This window comes from Alexandromys fortis, unplaced genomic scaffold (assembly GCF_014885135.2).
Source record: "Alexandromys fortis isolate MF-2015 unplaced genomic scaffold, M_Fortis_MF-2015_v1.1 scaffold_24, whole genome shotgun sequence".
Lineage (NCBI taxonomy): Eukaryota > Metazoa > Chordata > Mammalia > Rodentia > Cricetidae > Alexandromys > Alexandromys fortis.
In genome coordinates, this window is record NW_026067906.1 from 9,412,386 (window position 1) to 9,431,686 (window position 19,301).

Consider the following 19,301-nt stretch of genomic DNA (forward strand, 5'->3'; position numbering starts at 1 on the left):
ATCAAAATATCAAACATGATTTACAGCATTTTTTTAAAATGTAGAATGTGTTTTGGATCCCAAATATTTAATTTATGAATAAAACTTAGAAAAGATCACACTTAAAGTTAGTACTTGTGTTTCTCTCTAAAGGCAATCTTGAAGGGAACCAACCACAACCCTTTTCTCTTCCTACTTCTCTCTCCCCTTCCTTTTTCCCTGCTTGATTTGTCAAGGATGCTCCTGGATTTGGTAAACAATTTAACCCATTCCTATCTTTTACAGGAATGATGATGTTTACAATGTCAGTTAACCTGCAAAGTAAAATTGTGGTCATTTTCTATTTTTAGACCTTAGCCTCAATGGGCTCACGATGTAGGTGGCAAGAATTAATTTCATGGATCAGATACTCTCTGCTATTTTCCTGCTGGCACCAGTGATGCTTTTTTACTTTCTTCCAGTGCCCGAGGTAATCACAGCATCTTGTATTCTCCCCGTTCAAAGGACAGTGCTCTGTCCCCTAACTCACATTTACATGTGTACTTACTTTGGAGTTTGGCATACTGTGCTGGAATACATCATCTAATTTGTTTGCAAAACAATAAGAAAATTCCTCCAGATAAAAATGACTACTTATGAAGAAATTGTGAGCTTCAGTTTCAATGATTTAATCTTACCAGTGGTGCATCCTTTTAGACACTCACAGTCAGATCAATAAAAAGGACAGGTTGGAATTTTTTTTGTTGTTGTTGTTTTGTTTTTCGAGACAGGATTTTACTGTAGCTTTGGAGCGTATTCTGAAACTAGCTCTTGTCGACCAGATTGGCCTCAAACTCATAGAGATCTGCTTACCTCTGCCTCCTGAGTACTGAGATTAAAGCCTGGCCCTGGAATTCTTGAAGAAACAGGGCTTATTGGTCTTATAACAAGTTAGCATCAAGCTAATTACTCAGAAAGATGAATAAAACTAAAGATTTGGAGTCAAAGACTATAATGGCTGTACAGATTATGAACTGAATTTTTTTTCACTGTGGTAAAGATAGGCTAGAAGCTTTGAAATCAATGTGTGTGCCCTTTGTTCGTTAAATAACAGCAAATACAAAATTTTTAATTTCAAAATATTAAGTTATGAGTAAAAGGGAAAGAAGTTAAGCCACCCATATTTCTTAGTGTAGTCTCAGGAATTGTATGAATGAACGAGAATTTAAATCCAAACCTAATTTCAGCATTTCTTCTTTTCTTTGTCATTGTGGTTTCCTGTCAGCTGTTTTCTTATGCAGTGGTCACTGAGTGCTGTTGCAGAGAAATAATCAGAAATGTATAATTTGAATAATGACTCTATTGTCCATTTCCAAAGATTCTGATCCATGCCTGGCATGGGATCTGGGACCATATATTTCTGTGGTCTCATTTTGGCCTTCATGTTGAGATGCTTCCAGAATATTTGTAGACAGGGAGCACTATAGGCATCAAGGAGAAATGGACATATTTCAAGCTCTGTACAGTAAGAACCACTGTCATGATGTCAGGCAGCTCTTATTATAAGATGCTCGGAGTTTCTGTTACCCGTCAGTACTGCTGTAATCACTGTGTAGAAAATTAAAGTGCTACTTACAACAGGTATGAGCAGTTTGGGTACCGCTCTATTAATAACCCATGTGAAGAAATTATGATAATTTGGAAACGCACAGTTCAACAATAACACCTGTGATCCTGCACAGTGGCATCTTCCTATCAAGAAGACAAACATCCCTAGGACTGAAATCATTCATCCCTAAAGCTGAAACCTTCTTTTTAATCACATGAGCCCATTGAATATAAAATCATATTTTTCCTATATACTCATTTCTTTTTATTTTAAAGGTTTTATTTATTGTTTTTGTTTGTTTGTTTTGAGAGACACCCTCATTCAGTGGTCCAAGACAGCCTTGAACTCATAGCTATCCTACTGCCTCAACCTTCTGAGTGCTAGGATTACAGACATGAGCCATCAGACCTGTCCTGTATAACTCCTAATATGGAGATAAGTAGTAAAGACAAGAAGATAAAAGTTTCTCATAATAACAATATTTCTCTTACATAGGGTGACAGTAATGTCAGAGGCAAGGCTTTAAAATCCTAAACATCAGGAACACAAAAGTCCCAATAAAAAACTGCGAGTCACCAATTTTCTACGAAGGATTGTGTTTATGCCTAGGAAAAGTGTGCTCAAAATGTCTTAGAGCAAAGGGGTCATATGATTGGCTAATGAAGAGTCTAAGAGTGATAATTGAATTTGATGGCATTCATTAGATAAGACATTCGAGCAGCTACTTTACAACCGCGCTATGCACTCTAACACATGTAATCGTGGCAATGTGATACATTCACCTCAGTGTTGGATTAGGCACCGAACGAAAGGAAGAGACATGCCATGGCCCCAGAAAACGCTCCTCTGAAGCAAATTTTCCTTACACCTCCTGCCCCACAGCCCAGTATTCTAGCGAAAATATCATCTGTGCAGCAGGCCCCCAAAGCACAGAGGCAGATGCCATGACATATTCTTTCAGAATGCAAGGCCGCTCAAGATCATCGGCAGACAATGAACCGTGACAACTTTGGAATCGACGAAGTCCAAACGAACTAGAGGAAAACATCGAAAGTGCTATCAAAGTCCCCCGCTAGCTAATCTAGCCCTTGGAACACATTAAAAATTGTCACAGTTCCAGAATGTATGACAAATATGAATGCCCCTTTAACACAAGAAAGAAATGTAAAGAGACACAGTTTGCAATGGCTAATCTTCACTGTCAATGTGATTGAATCTATTGCCCCTTCAGAGACTGGTGCTACCCCATCTCTGGGTCTGTGGGGACTAGCAGGGCAGGGGAAGACCCACATGGAAGGGGACAACACTGAAGATGTGGACCAGCACAGAACAAAAGAGAGTTAGGGAGAAAGCTGGCAGGTCACCAGCAGCCCCCTTTATCTGCTTCCTGGCCACTGTGCTGTAGAGTGAAATTTTCGATGATGCCCTGCTTAACACTATAGACTGAATCGTGCCCAAGATAGCACTCGAAAGGCCATTGTGCAAAACGAGACTGCTTCCTACCGCAAATTGTTTATATGAGTGATTCTGTAAACACAATAAGAAAAGAAATTAATAGAGTTTCATTGTCTCTCCAAATACCTACTCCCCCACATACATCCAGATAAAGGTGGAAAGCACATTGGTAAGAAGAAAAACCTATCAAAAACACTGTTGTTGTTGTTGTTGTTGTTTTCTGAATACCTTAATGAGACGGTCCAGTGGAGCTTTCAGGACGGCAAGAACACGGTCTTCTGATCTGACTGCAGGTGTTGGCCGTTCAAGCGCTCTCTGGTTCTTGTTTTCCTTGAGAGAGAACACACAGAAAGAATCCATGAACATGCTGGCTTGCAGTTCGGCACATGCTTTTACTATTGACTGGATATAGACTTCTGCTTACGCAGCCCATTCATTATTCATACCCGGCTACAGCTTCCTCGATTCCTAGTTGTACTGGTTGCTCCAGGCTAAGAACCAGTAGGTATGACTCATGCTGACATTAAAAATCTCCAATCACCCCATCAAGCAAACAAACAAAAAGCTAAAAGAATCAAAGTCTCAGAAGAGTAGCTCGGCTTATAAGGGCAACTTTTTCCTGTTTCTTCCGATCTGTCCTGTTCGATGGCGTGGGTCCACAGAGGAGAGCAGCCTCCGCTGCCACGGAAGGTCCCCAGTGGAATTACCAGCAACAGGGAATTATCTCCAAGCAGCTCACATTTTGTTTTGCTAACAAGACTCCATGTTAGGAGACTGACGATCTATCCTTTTCTGGCAACGTTTCCCCACCCTTTTAGAGTTATTGAAAAGCAAACCAAGTCTGTGCTGATTTGTGCATCTCTTTGTGAGCAACAGCAGCCGCAGCAAGATTAATAAAAAGGGAAGATATTGCTGTTTACCCAGGGAAGATATTGAAATGCTGTATGTTGTACATAAGCATCTGATTGGCAAGGATTCTAGCGGCTCCGTTCCTTGCTTCCTGTCCTTAGTCTCTTGTCTCCCTCGTCTCCTTTTACCATGTATTTTCTCTCTTCTTTTGCACCTTACTTTGTTTCCTGTTGTACTCATTTAACCTAGTTGATATGCAAATAGCCTTGCTTCCTGTTTCTACACATCAGACCTAATAGTTCACATATAAAACCCTAAGTATGGAGAATTCAAGTGGCTTTATCCTAAGTCTGAATTAAGATCTTGCATGAACATCATGTTGGACACCATAAATAGATGTAACTTGTCATTTGTCAATTAAACTAAATAAGTTAATTAAAAAAAATGGATGGAAGTGCTGATATCAGTCAGACCACTGTACACTCTTTACAGATTGGTTTTCAACTCTCTGGGGGGCGGGGCTTACATGGTAACACCCTGTTATTTGAGGCGAGTTCTCCTACAACATCGTACGTAAGTGAATATGCAGCTTTCATCATAATCCACAATTTAATAATTTATTTGCAGTTGTTAAGAATCCTATTTACCACCTAATGGACCAGGATCACCCTGGCATAAACATATATGAAAATCTGCTGGTTTTCTCGGTTTGGGAAAATCAAAACCCTTGATTTATAATAATTGATGTTATATGAGAATTTACTTGTTGAGTGACTTTTGAATCAGTTTCCTGACTACAACAGAACAGGGCTAGTAGGCTCCAGCTCAGGCTATCTCTGGATGTTTAAAAATAGATGTTTAAACATCTGTAATTTGTTCAATGGTATTTGGCTACTTTCACCTTGCATTTTTTGGGGCTGTCAGTTCTTAGAGATTAAAAGGAAAAAAAAAGACAGATACTCCCATCTTTAAAAATTAGACATACAGAAAGAAAGATTATAACTTGTAAAGTGTCTCAATGCATGTTTAGGATATGGCAAGATGCACAGGGAATATTATTTCACTGTCAAGGGTAATTCCAGTTGCTCACTGTGAATGAAGTATAAAAGGTTATCACTGATATAGGAAGATGTGTGTCTGTGTGTGTGATTCAGTATATTACTAGGCATGAGGTAACCAAACACTTCTTTTCTGAGCTATTACAACCTGGGTTTATTTGATAGTTTACCCAATTATACCCTTCATAACTGGGTTATTTTTCCACAATGATTTCCAACATAAAGTAGGTTTTCCCACCAACAAATGTCTATAATGGTTCTCTTAAGACTTCGTGTCTCAAAAACATTACTTCCTCAGAAAAGGGGCCACTTGCATCAGATTCTCCACAATAGAGGAAAATGTATGAGTGAGCAAAGCACATGAGTTCTGGAAGTCAAAGAGTAGAGATTAAAAGCCCTCTGTCATATGGGAATGGTGGCCAACTCACAAGCCATGGACTTCCATCAGTCTACACTGGGGACAGTGGTAGCACGGACTTCAATACACAGACTAGACAAGAAGAATTGTTTACATGGTCACAGGGTTAAAGAAAATCCCCAGCTCCACTCAGAAACTGCTTTGCCATGAGCTACATAAAACTACATGCCATCAACTGAAGACATTTTCTATACGAATCCATTCTTCATTTCTCTTAGAAACAATCACCTGAAGCTGAGTCTTTGCCAGAATCCAAGGCATGCAAAAGATAGCAAATGCTGCATCTGTCCCAATGCCACTATAGGATGATTGACAGCCTGTCTTAGGAGTGAGATGCCTCTTAATTTATCAACTGTTCTCACCTATTTCACGGATGTACTATAAATTTCATTGGATTAGAAATGGATTATCTTAATATTCTAAGAATCTGAAATAACCCGAGGGAATGTACTTAAAATACATTTTCTCTCCAAGAAAAACTGCTCAAATAACTTCTTCAGGATACTCTCAGTATTAATATGTGTTCAATTTTTCCATATTCTATTTTTTATTTATTATTTTATTTTAACATTCAAGTAGCAGATTTCCTTATGGCAGTTTTACACTTTCTTGGCTTTGTTTGGTCTCCAATTGTTTTCTCTCTTCCATCTTCCTCCCCGCTAGCCTGGCATAAACCTTTCTATCCCCAGTGTCCTCCTTCATATCCAAAACACATATGTTCTATGTTCTCCCTACAATTTTACCTTAAGGCCTCTTTTTATTCGCTGTCTTGGGGATCCTTTCCAGTTTCCTGTCACCTATACTCAACCCACATAAACATAAATACGAAACTCTTGGAAGCTAAGGTCTGCCTATGAGGGATAATATGGCACGTTTGCCTTTCAGAGCGTGGGTAACTTTACATTTTTTTCCCAATCTTTTCCACTGTTTTGAAAATTGCATAATTTCATATTTCCTAATGGCAGAAGAACATTCCATTGTGCAGCATATTTCCATTATCTATCATCAGTTGATGGGAAACTAGATTAATTCTAGTACCTCGCTGTTGTCAATAGAACAAAAATGAGCAAATAGCTCTGTAGTAGTATAGAAAGACCTGTAAGAATATGCCCAGGAGTCAGAGAGCTCAGTACCATGGAAGATCTACTATTATTTCTGGGAAGCCTCTACACTGATTTCCATCATGGCTGCACCCATGTACTCTTTTACAGATGTAAAGAAGAGATCTTCTTTCCTTAAGTCTTCACCAGCATTTGCTTTGACTTGTTTTCTTGATGTCAGCCTTTATGACAAGGGTGGGATAGAATCTCAAAGTGGATTTAATTTGCATTAGCTTGATAATTAAAGATGTTGAATAGTGCCAGGTGGTGGTGGTGCGCACCTTTAATTCCAGCACTTGGGAGGCAGAGGCAGGCGGATCTCGCTGAGTTCGAGGCCAGCCTGGTCTACAAGAGTTAGTTCCAGGACAGGCTTCAAAGCTACAGAAAAAGCTTCAAACCTCTGTCTCGAAAAACAAACAAACAAACAAACAAACAAACCCAAACGTAATCCTTCTTTTGTAAACAGTTTGTTAGATTGAAATCTTTACTCTCTTGTTTATATTTTTTTTTTTTGTTCTTTGTATACTTTAGATGCACAGGTGATGAAGATTTCTCTCTCATTCCATAGGTTGTCTCTTCACTCAGTTACTGTTCACTTTATTGTTCAGGAGCTTTGCAATTTCATGGGGTCCCATTTGTCCATAATTCGCTGTATAGTGTGATTTTTAAGAGGCTAATTTGAATAGTACTTTAGTATAGAAAATTAACTCTATAGAAGTCAATATAGTAAGGATTCAGTGAACCTTCGAAATGCAAATAGAGATGATTAGTTTAGGATGCATGACCTCAAGTATTTGACCTCATGGATAAACAAATCACAGACAATAGACCAGCCAATTACCCAAGACATGAACATTTAAAAATAACTACTAATTTTTTTCCATAATGTTCTATATTTGTATAAGAGGAGTCTTGTCTACAACAGGCAAAGGAAAAATGGAGGGAGAGAAAGTGTCAGAGCTGAGGTTTTAATTTTTTCTTAATGAACGAACGTATATAATTTAAGATTAGATGTTTTCTCATTGTATTAGAAACTAAGAAAACAAGAACAAGCAAACCAGCACATCCAAACAAGCAAAAAGACCTCAGGAATTATACATTTTTTCTGCCACTGCCCACTTAGCTACTGTAACACCAAGTCTGTAAGCTACAAATACAACATGCAGAATTGCTTGTGTTGATACGCTTATTTACAGATTCAACAAGGCTTCCTGATTCTGACCCTGGGAAATATGATCATAAATGAAAATTGAGATGCCCAAATGTACAGCTGGCTAGTGGCATAACCAAAATATGTGCCCCATTTCTTAGCTTTCAGCCTGGTGACAAACACCCTTGTCATGTAGACTGCACATGGCCCCCACTACTATACACAGGCTGCACCAAGACAGCATTGCACATCACCTCGCTCTAAAAATTCACGATTTGAAACATAGAAATGCTTATGAAATTTTGCTTTCTTAAAACTAAGGTGTTCTGTCCTTCCAACAATAATGTTTTGGAGAAAAAAAATTTCTTATAACTGTTTTCTTTGTGAGATGAAAAGCGCAAGGGTATTTCGTATACTTTTTCATTGTGCAATTATAAGAAAAAGAGATTTTGAAAAGCTTGTCTTTCTTGTCTGACTGAGCCCATGAAAAAAGTTCATCTGCTTTTGTAGTTTTTAGAATCCTAAAATCTTCACAAACTATGCTGTGAATTGTTAAAAAAAAAACTGTACTGTTCGCTTGATTCGCTTATTTCTGCTATTCCTTTGTTAGCAAGAACTAATGGACATGTTTTTTTTCTTTTGTAAACTCGTTTTAAAGTTTGATTCCAAATATCTCAAAAGAGGCTTATACCCCTTTGTAGAATACATGTATTTGGCAAAAGAGCATGTAGATTTTTGCAAAAAAAAAAAAAAAAACCTCTTGTGAGAGAGCTATGCCTGTTAAACCGTGGCACCATTGAGTTGAGTCACAGTGACTTATTGCTACCAGGTAACCTAGCACAATCACGCTAGCTGTCGCGATCATGTAAGCCTGTAGGTAAACTGAGCCAAAGTATATGCCACAAAGCTGGAAAAAACACACAAGCTTGCAAGCTGATTCTCCCAGTAATTAGTTTCATGCCAGCAACCATCAGAGCCAGTCAGTCTCATTTGAATAAGCAAAGGGATGAAAAGTTCACTCCCCCAGCAATCAAACCTTTCTGCTCAGAGCTGCAGCAAACCAAGGGACAGCAGTGAATGGAAAGGGGGAAGAGGATGAACACAGATTCCTCCAGATGAGAAGGCAATGCAATCAAAGCTAAAACCTGCAGCAGCTTGACACGAAGTTCCCTCACACCCAAACAATTTTAAAAGATGCCTTTGGAGCATTACAGTTAAAACCCACACTGCTTTTTCAGTCACAGTCCAGCTGGCCTTGGTGAGCTCCCAATCGATCAGCCCCACTGTCTCCGTGGGTGGGTGCACCCCTCGAGGTCCTGACTTCTTTGCTCTTATTCTCCCTCCTTCTGCTCCTCATTGGGACATTGGGAGCTCAGTCCGGTGCTCCAGTGTGGGCCTCTGTCTCTATCTCTATCCATCGCCAGATAAAGGTTCTTTATTTATCTCTAGAAACCAATTATGAGTGAGTACATCCCATGTTCATCTTTTTGGGTCTGGGTTACCTCACTCAGGATAGTGGCTGATCGATTGGGAGCTCACCAAGGCCAGCTGGACTGAGACTGAAAAAACATGGGATAAAACCGGACTCTCTGAATATGGCGGACAATGAGGGCTGCTGAGAAGCCAAGGACAATGCCACTGGGTTTTGATCCTACTTCATGTTCTGGCTTTGTGGGAGCCTAGCCAGTTTGGATGTTCACCTTCCTAGACCAGGATGGAGCGGGGAGGACTTTGGACTTTCCACAGGGCAGGGAACCCTGACTGCTCTTCAAACTGGAAAGGGAGGGGAGAGGAGTGGGGGGAGGGGAACAGGAATGGGAGGAGGGGGAGGGAAATGGGGGGCGGGGAGGAGGCGGAAATTTTTTTTTTCAATAAAAAAAGAAAAAAACCCCACACTGCTTGTGCTATTTAATACTTTTAAATAGTGTGATATAATATATACTAAAATGCATTTTACTATGTATTTACTATAGATTTAAGTTAATGAACAGTTGGTGAATGGCCAATAGGGAAGCCCTTTCTGAATAATATTCAAATCTGAGAACTCTGTTCATCTTCACGGATTGGTTGTTAGATGCTGTTAGTCTTGGTTGCCATGGAATTCTTTCTTCCTTTCTTTTTAAAAATACAACGTGAAAACTTGAATTTTGTCCAACCTTCGATTTCATAATTCACACCAAAAATATATTAAACTATTTTTCCAATATCATTGCTTTGGAGAGTGACTGAATTAATCCAACTGAACATAGACACTCACATGAAAGGAAAAACAAACCTATAAAATATTAGCCCAAAGACAAAAAGGCATAGTGTACTTACATTGAACCGATATTGGCTGAATAGCTAAGTATTATTTTCAAGTAATTAAATTAAAGTTTTTTTATGTAAATAAGTAATCCTAAAGAAACCACGTTGGAGATAGTATAGGTGACTGTAAACAATTTTGCATTTTGCATAAGGGCTTTAATCCAAGAGAAAAACAAGTCATATTAATGTAAACAAATATACAATTACAGTCATTTTTAAAGTTTACTATCTAATAATTGTGTATTTTGTATAAACTATTTTGCCCAGTCTAAGATGTTACTTTGCACATTAAAGCCTCAGAAGCCGAGCTAGAAAACCAGATTGTTGGTATTACCCCAAAGAAAACTACAGTTGAGTAATGGCATCAACCTTCTCTCTCCCAGCTTCCTAAGTCATCCACTTCTTTTGGGAATGAACATATTCTATAGATAATAACAATAAAAGGAAAAGAACTAGCTTCACTCTTTTTGAGCAATTTACATGTTTCTTCTATCAAGTGTAAAAAGCCATAATTGATTTCAACAACTTCGATTTCCGCAAGCCCATATCTTAAGTTAATTGATTATATTGGATAAAAGAAAGACTAGGAAAATGGCCTCTGCCCACTAAAGTTACTTCACACCCCTGAAAGCATTAGGAGGAGAGCCTTTACTTGTCTGTAGCAGTGGCCACGGAGCCAGATTCCTACATGCTAGGTGAGAAGCATCCATTTCCCGAAAAGACACTCAGACTTTTGAAGCTAGAGTTTTATAGTGTTTATAATTAAGCCCAATTAATGAGAAACAGATAAAATTTTAGAACATTATATAAAACTAACAAATGTTAAATGTCTTATTATTTTCAAGTTCTTTTGGAATGTGTATAGATAAACTAATGCAGCATTTTCTTTCAGGCCTTATTAATCTTTTTGCAAAAGAAATGGGCAAATCCTAAACTACTACTATATCAGCATATATCTATTTAGTATAAAGCATTTGACTGAATGATTTTTTTTGTACAAAAAGGTAAATCCATAATCAACAACTTTGAGAATCTAATCTGTTTAGTTACCTAGTGGCATATTTGAGCTGAAAAATCTCAGAGTTTTGGGACATTTCTAAATTCATTACAATGATCATGGACAACAGTGGTTCTTACCTTTCTGTGTTACAATTCTTTAATACAGTTCCTTACATTGTGGAGACTCCAACTATAAAATTACTCCAACTATAAAATTACCTTCATTGCTATTTTACAACTGTAATTTTGCTGTTGTTATGAACCATAATGTAAATATCTGTGTTTTCCAATGGTCTCAGGTAACCCCTGGGAAATGGTTGTTTGACCCCAAAGTTGAAAACCACTGATATACTAGTTCTTGCTTTCCTATGAAGAAGATAATACAATTTTCACTGGATAATTAAGAAGCTTGGGAATAAAGTGATTATGTAACTTGCTCATGGTAACACTATTAGGTAGAAGTTGAGCTCAGACTTGATTTCCATCTGCTTTCAGGCTTGTGACCTTAACACATCTTTATAGGAATGAAAGAGAATTGCTCCTGACTAAGTCAACAAAGGAAGTACAATGAACAATCTTTTTGTTTTTGACCCACCAAGGATTTTTGTACTTTCTCTCCAGATTCAAAATGCCTAAGACCTTCTGTCTTTTTTTTATCTTACGTGGTCTTCCAATATTCATTTTAAACAATGTCATAGCTGTTTTACAGTGGGTGAATAATACAAATCCAGAGGACAAGTACTTTAGTTAGGAATACCAGATCGACTCCTCTTTGCTTCTTTCCCTTTTTCTGTACCCAGCCACAGTTCTGAAAATGAATTCTCCTGTCTGCAGAATACACCTTTTCTTTCCATTTCCACTCTTGACATTGAGACCACTGACTCAAAACTTTCTCACTTTATACTTAGAGACTGAGATAAATTCCCAAATAATTTCCTACATCTGATCCATTCTAAACACCAATATTAAAGTTAATTTTCCTAAAACACTTCATTAGAAAGCCATTCCTATTCTTAAGAAAGATGCTGGCAGAAACAGCAATAGATGTTGACTCTTGGCTTATAATTAAGATTATATTCTTGAAGACAATCTTGATCATCTATCAAGGCATTTTCCATGAGGTATATAATATAAACACAAAGATAAAAATGCAAAAGAGATAAATTGTGTCACTTCCTCACTTAAAATATTCAAGATTAGGATATCTGGATCCATTTCATGACATTTTATTTTCTGGGCACTATTAGCTTCTTCAGTTCCCCCTGTTCACACTTCTGTCAAATTTTATCCCATAGTCAAATCAACACCTAGGATAAGTCAATCTATTTGTTCAGGCCTAAGGTGACATTCCTCTTCAATGTCTGAAACCATACAGTCTTTTGTACTGTTCTCCATCCTCCCAAATTGCTCTAGCCAGGTTGACCATTCCTCCAGCTCCACATACTTGTGTCCTCTCCACATTCCTTACACTTTGTCTTCCCTCGTGGCCTTTTCTGGACATTTGCAATATATTGTTTTAGTTTATCCTAGTCTTTGTTCAGTAGTCATTTTTGTATAGGGCTGTTCTTTATCATCCCAGTAATCTTTCTTCGTGTATATGTTCTTTACAGTGCCAACACGACATCATAGATGATGTTCGCTTGTTCATTTCCTTTCTTCCCTGAACACAATGCATGAACCCAAATACGTTCTCTATAAATGTGTGTTAGCAAAGTTTCACACCACAGCTTAACTGTTATGTCTGCTAAAAAGCAATGCTAAATAAGACACTGCCAAGAAACACCTGAAGCCCTGCTTAGTATTCTGTTGTGTTGGTTAAGGACCCAGCTCTATGCCTGGCACAGGGCAAGTGTATAAAGACCAGTTTGACAGATTTCCACATATCACCAGACTTTTCAGATCTAGTTTCTTCTCATATTCAGAGGGAATGAATAGGATCATTCTTTCCAAATATCTTACAAACAGGGGCAGGGGATGTGGGATTCAGAGGGATGACTTTGGTTAAGAGTGCAGAGTGGTTCTCAGCATTCATGACTGTGGTTCACAGCCTCCTGTAAGTCTAGCTCCATAGGATCTGGGATCCTCTTTCAACCATGAAGGGGACTGTGCATACACACATGTATGTATATGCATAAACACATGTACAAGCACAATTGTACCTGGAACATAGTTTCATAGATGAGTGTTAAATAAAATGCTGTACAACAGACAGTTCTTTGCTTGACCACTGCTCAGAAAAGTTTTGAAATTTCAGTTCCTCCCTTTCCTCTTTCCCTCCTTTCTTTCTTCCTTCCCTTTCTTCCTTCTTTCCTCCCTCCTTCCCTCCCTCCTCTTTCACTTTTTGAGGTAATTATATAGTGAGGGTTATATAGTGTACAGGTCATTATGAAAATGTGATTACTCTTTCAGTAAAAGCTTTAAATATTCTGGATACATTGTTTCTATTCTCAGAAAATAAACAATCCAAAGCCCAAATAAGGACTAGGTTCTCTGGACATGGGGTTAAGGGTCTTTCTTTTGCCTCATATTTGTTCCCTTTGAGTAAACAAGTATGCTCATGTTTTTTTAAATTAAGCCAAAATATTAATTTCACTTTGCCTAATCATCTAACCACATATGTATGTTCTTGTCCTTAAAGCAAATCTTTTAAAGTAAGTTCTTAAATTTAATCACTTGAATCTATAAAAATCTTCCACCATTTTGCTTCCCTATCCAATTACATTGGATCGACATCAGCCCTCCTGGTTATCAAATCTATTACTCATTCTCCCTTCTGAATGCTTCTACGTGGTAAAACTTTTAGATGTCTTTCTGATCCACTTCAAATATTTGCTGATGTGTCAGTGTGTGTTCTTTGGGGAGTTCCTAGATCTGCATTTTTTTTCGTTACTTTCTGTTCTTATATTACATCTGTATTTGAGTTCCAAGTTCTTGATTGTTAGTGCTGCTCTGACTCCATAACCTTCTAATGCTTTCAGATATTATTCTACACCAACAATCTCAACACGATGTCTTTAGGGCTATTGTTTTTGCTGCACCTCTGACCCAAATTTCCAAGCAACGGTGATCTACTCATAGATTTCGCCTCAAATGAAAAGCTGCCTAGTTACCCCAGAGCATTTTCTAATTTTCTGTGTGCTATCTCAAAATCTGATAAGAAATGAGAATCAACCTTTGACCTCTCCCAATTTTCACTGGCAAATCTGATTAAGTGTCATGAATTATTGATGTTTTCCAAGAAAAGACCCTGATAGTTTTCCCTCTATACCATCGGTTCCCTAACTAATTCAGGTCTCTATGTACTTCAGGTTTGTGACTGATGTCTTGCCTTTAATATCCTGCCACTTCAACGCCAGCCCTGCATCACTCTGCCCTCTAGCCTTGCATTTTTTATACTAACAGTGCTTTTTCTGTCACTATTAAAGCACCCACTTTATCCTTGAAAGTACCGCACTGGTTACATACATGTCAACTTTTGCTATCAGGTTATTAACTCCTCAAGGGCACAAATAATATCTTAGTCTTTCTCATAGCTCCCATACTGTTACCATGACCACAATATGAAATCAATAAATATTTGTTAGGTTGATTATAAGATATGTGAGAAAAGATAATTCACACATGTGTTATGATGCATGAGGCTCGCTGAGAGGCCATTCTTTGTTCTGACATAGGAAGTTAAATAACCTTGTCATATTTAATATTTACATGCAATTGTCAGCTAAGATTTTATTTATTGCCTCTTTTTTTTTTTAGCAAGAAACTATTCAGTAACACACTAGAGAAGTTAAGGGAATTTGAAAGCATATACTGATCTCATATGTAAGTGATGATGTGGGATTCACTTCTGTACTCTCTGAAAATGTTTTATTACCATTGGCTAATAAAGAAGCTGTTTCAGCTACTTCCTTAGCAGCGTAAAGCCTGGTGGGAAATCTGAACAGAGATATAGAGAGAGCAGGCAGAGTCAAAGAGACGCCATGTAACTGCTGAAGGAGAAGGACACTAGAACCTTACTGGTAAGCTGCCTTCTGGCGATACATGGATTAATGAAAATGGGTTAATTTAAGATACAAGAGCTAGCTAGGAATACGCTTAAGCCAATGGCCTAACAGTGTTGTAATTACTATAGTTTCTGTGCAATTATTCGGGTCTGGGCAGCTGGGAAATGTAAGTGCTGCCTCCATTTCCATTAAAAAAGCAGTGATAATTACCTTTAAGCTTGATCTTCATGAATACTAACTTGTGCTTTACATGAGAATGAAGAACACAAAAAGAAACAAATACTTTCTTAAACATCACATCAGATACCAGAAGTCAGGGGTTAATCCACCTTTATGAGTTTGGGAATTCTGAGTTCAGACTAAAGCTCTATAAGTCCACACATGATCTGACATAAATTATACGGTAGATACATGCAATGTAAACCCTGTGAAAGTTGAAAAGTTGCAGTAAGAGAAAAATAATTACTATGCAAAATGAAACAAGATGGAAAAAAAAAGAAAGACTGAAAAACTGGAGATAAAGAGGGATTTCTTTGTGACTTCAACTTTACAACTAGATCAGACAGATGGAGAATATCGCTAAACTACTGAGCCTTTCATCATTAAAATAATAGTACAGGTGCCTGATTTACAGTCACAAGGATAAAATGACATAAAGTATGATGAATGACTCAGGTGTATAACTGTTCAAAGAACAAGACATACAGCATACATGTTTAAAAACTGTGAATTCTGATTTAGATAGCGATCACGATTTAATTTACTTTAGGAAACTTGCTGATGACCTAATTTGATGTGGGATTCCCCTCTGTATGCTGTGAATACCATTGATGGATAAAGAAGCTGTTTTGAGCCTATAGCAGGGCAGAACAGAGCTAGGCGTGGAAAAACAAACTGAATGATGGGAGAAGAGTCAGGGAGAAGCCATACATGCCTACTGGAGACAGATGCTGAAACTTTATCTGGTAAGCCACAGCCACATGGTGGTACACAGATTAATGGAGATGAGTTAATTTAAGATATGAGTTAGCCAGAAATATGCTTAAGCTATTGGCCAAACAGTATTGCAAATAATATTGTTTCTGTGTGATTATTTCGGGGCTGAGCAGCTGGGAACAAACAAGCAGCTCTCCTACAACACTAACTGGTTCCAGGAAGTGCGGTATCTTTGATAATACGCTCTCATATGATGATTAAGAGACCTAGAACCAATACTGATTTAAGAATCTGCTATGGTCTTTTTAAAAATGACCTTTCAAATGGCCCCTAATTTTAGTCATCCCTCCATATTCCCTTCTGTCTTCTCCTATTCCTTTCCCTTCCCTGTTTGGTCCTCCTGTTCCAGCCACAATCCATACATCCGTATATATCTGTTCTAATTCCCCTTCCTATGGTTATCCAATCCTTCCCCTAATCCCTTGTTCTATATGTAACCTTACAACTGTGCTTTACAAGATCACTGATAAGTCACTGAGCCCCACTAACCTTCCATTTCTCACCAATGAAAACCCTCAAGAATTATCTCGTATAAAGAAAAGTTAACATAATATTTTTAAAAAATGTTAATTATTGGCATTAGTAATGGTAGAATTGAAGGGGGAAACATATTTCATTGAACTTAAATATGGAGTATTTGAAATATCAACCTGTAAATAACTAGGTATAGCAAGTAGTAAGCTAACATAGAGGATTAGAGACTGTGTGTGCTAAGATACCCTGGGTTATGTATCAGTTGTTTAATATTCCCACCCTCATGCCCACAATATCAGCCATATCAGTATATGTAAGTAAGCATTTACTTAAGAAAATGTCATTTAAAGGCTTAAAGATCTTAAAAAATTAATTCTAATTTTTTTAATGAAATATATATATATAGTTTCTAAGATGCTATAATAAAAAGGAGATGATATAGAAGGGAAAGGCTTAATATTAAAATTATAATTTATGTCTTAATATAAAATTAAGAGTAATTCATCATTATTGGATTGAGTCATCTACCTACTTAGTTTACATAAATTATGTCCATGACATCAGTAAGAACAACCCTTAGTAGTTAATTTTGAAATCTTGTTATTCATGGCAGGATTTCAGACTTGTGCATTGCGTCATATTCTTTACATTCAGTTGCTCTCAGTCAGCATTTCCTATATATAACCTATATATAAAGAAGGACAGCAAAACTGTATGCTTCTTCCTTTGCTAAACTCCAGGAATAGGAGAAAATAGATATCTTTTCTATCATGAAAATTCATTGTTCCATTGTATAAAAACACCAAGGTTATGGTGAGATGGTTCTTGGACACTGCAGGAGACTAATGCCATAACACAATATACATTTTTACTTTCTTTTATGATTTTTTATCTTGTGCTAGAGATACACATTAGGAGTAAGGTTCAAGAACCCACATGATAGAAAACCTGTAAGTTGTCTTTCGAATTCTACACACGCAGTATGGCGAATAAACACACACACGTGTGTGCACACTAAATATACATGTATAAGATTAAATAAAAAACTATGTTATCTCTATATGTTTTGTTTGCTCTTGTTTATTTTTTTCTTGAGACAGGGTTTTTTTTTTTTGTGTGTGTGTGTGTAATCCTTGCTTTTCAGGAACTCTCTCTGTAGACAGACTGACCTGAAACTTAGATATTCATCTGCCTCTGCTTCCCGGGTGCTTAAATAAGGTATGCACCACCACTGTTAATATCCTGTAGAGTTCAGCTAGTAAAACCATTTTTAATGATATATACAGAATAATCTTTATGGTAATACCCATACAATAAAGGTATGTTGTGCACTTAATTCCATTTTAGCTGGGTAATCTTTGAATATTATTTAAAAAATTCCAAAATTCTAAAAACAGCATGTATTCTATGCTATACCCAACATACTAACTCTAAAGCTAAAATATAATAAATAAACTATTTATTTCCTCTGTCAACTATAACTTTCCAAATTTGTGGTAGATGAATGAATATATGGTGAATATGAATAAGGAAATTTTTTATTCTTTCTGATTTTCTTAGAAAATACATGTTGAATTAATTTTTATATAATACAGTAACACTTTTTTTTCTTACAGACTCTGTTGTAATTGGACCTTATTTCAGTGGAGCTTAGAGGAAAGTGTCTCCAGGGACACTGAGTGTGGATAGAAATACCAAAGACAGTGAGCATGTGACCAGAGGAGCTGAAGCCCAGAGAGCCATCAGGAATATTGATTGATAAAGCTGGGAAAAGGAATTTATTCCAAGCACTGCATGCCACTGCAGGATTTGGTCCATTATTCCTACACTGCAGGAAGTTAGTGAAAGGTAAATAGGAGCCCACTGTATGCACATAATTTTCATCCATTCATCTGCTGGGTTATTCTGCATTTCAGATATCAAGAGTGTTATAATGAATGATAACTTTTCAAGATCTTGGTTTCAATCATTGTCTGCAAAAAAAGAGGAGAGACACTTCAGCATCACTTGGTAACTATAATTTTTGAGGCACTTCTATGTAGCGTTTAAGGATAGTTATTCTATTTCCATTATCAATAGTATTGTATAAGTGTTCTTCTGGTTTGCCACAACCTCACCAACACTTGCTCTCACTTGTCTCTTTTGCAAACAACCATTTTCAGTGGGATGACACTGTACATAATTGTAGCTTTGCTCTGCTTTGCCCTGATGTTTGGAGATGTGCAGTAATTTGTCACATACTTGGCTGTCTACATGTCAGCTTTAGAGAAATATATGTTTAAGATTTTAGGAGAGTTTTAAATCGGGTTAATACTTGTTTTACGGTTGGTTTCCAAGAGTTTCCCCATCTATTTGAGAAAATAAGTTCTTATTATTTATAGTTGGCAAGCACTTTCTTCCATTCTTCATTATTTCCTTGGTGGTGCACAGATAATTTAGTTTGATTGTTGCGCCATTTGAATCTATTTTAGCTTTTGCTGCTTCTGTAATGTTTTCATATTCATGAATCTATTAAAGAGACCAATGTTGAATGTCTCTTTGCTTCTTCTCAGAATACAGAGATAAAAAGATTTTTAAAATATGGTGTGTGCATAGAATGGAATATTATTCTGCTTTAAAAAAAACCTGGAAAACTCAAAATATACATAACACAGATGATATATAGGAACATCTGCTAGGTGAAATAAATTAGTCACAGAAGGACAAAATCAGTATGACTCCCCTTACAGGAGACAACAATGTCAAGCTCATAGTAAATAAACTAGAATGATGGTTAACACTGCCTGGAAGGAAGGAAATGCAATTTTTTTCTGAAATTATATAGGATAGATGAGTTCTCAGTGATGCTATGTCCATGATCAACAATATTGTTTAATACCATTAAAATAATTTGAAGTTTGTCAGTGACAAACTTCATATTTAGC

At 37.1% G+C, this 19,301-nt stretch overlaps 1 protein-coding gene across 1 annotated transcript in view; it reads right to left on the reverse strand.

The window, feature by feature from the left end:
* The window catches only part of Syt1 (synaptotagmin 1), a 497,193-nt gene that overhangs the window by 400,379 nt on the left and 77,513 nt on the right, over positions 1–19,301 (reverse strand). Inside the window, exon 2 of the mRNA XM_050135605.1 lies at positions 3,251–3,352. The gene's annotated coding sequence lies outside the window, so the exon portion shown is untranslated. The remainder of the gene's footprint in view (positions 1–3,250; positions 3,353–19,301) is intronic.